Here is a 497-nt window from a genome sequence, read left to right as displayed (position 1 = left end):
GCTTCTTCACTCTCAAATATCTCAGCAGCTTCATCATGTTATAACACACCCAACACCCCCTATGATTGTGCAGTCAGGCATCTGCCTGTTTTCGTCCCTGAGAAAACTGCTTTCCAGCTCACATCCACCAGCTACCATATTTAGGAACCTAAATATGTTCCTCCAACAGGTTTTTAAGGCAGTTGCTCTACTAAAAAATTCTAGACTCTACCTCGACTTTGGTTTAGGGTGTTATCGTCACTGCAGAAGGAAAAGAAAGCTTTTAGAATTGAAACGAAAAGAAAGCAAACTGCTATCCTAATTCCACATTTAGATGCATTTTTTCTTTGCCCAGAATGCGGATGTGTATGGAGAGCAGCTGGAAAAATTACAGGAGACAGACAACCTAGACAGCCACTGATAGGCACACTTCATTCCAATTACAGTGCTTTATGATTTCTCATACCTTGGTTGCCAAAGCCATCAAAGGATGGCTTTTACTGGGCAGTGGCAGTGCA

Source organism: Mastomys coucha, chromosome X (genome assembly GCF_008632895.1).
Source record: "Mastomys coucha isolate ucsf_1 chromosome X, UCSF_Mcou_1, whole genome shotgun sequence".
In the NCBI taxonomy this organism is placed as follows: domain Eukaryota; kingdom Metazoa; phylum Chordata; class Mammalia; order Rodentia; family Muridae; genus Mastomys; species Mastomys coucha.
Note: the sequence above shows the minus strand (reverse complement) of the source record.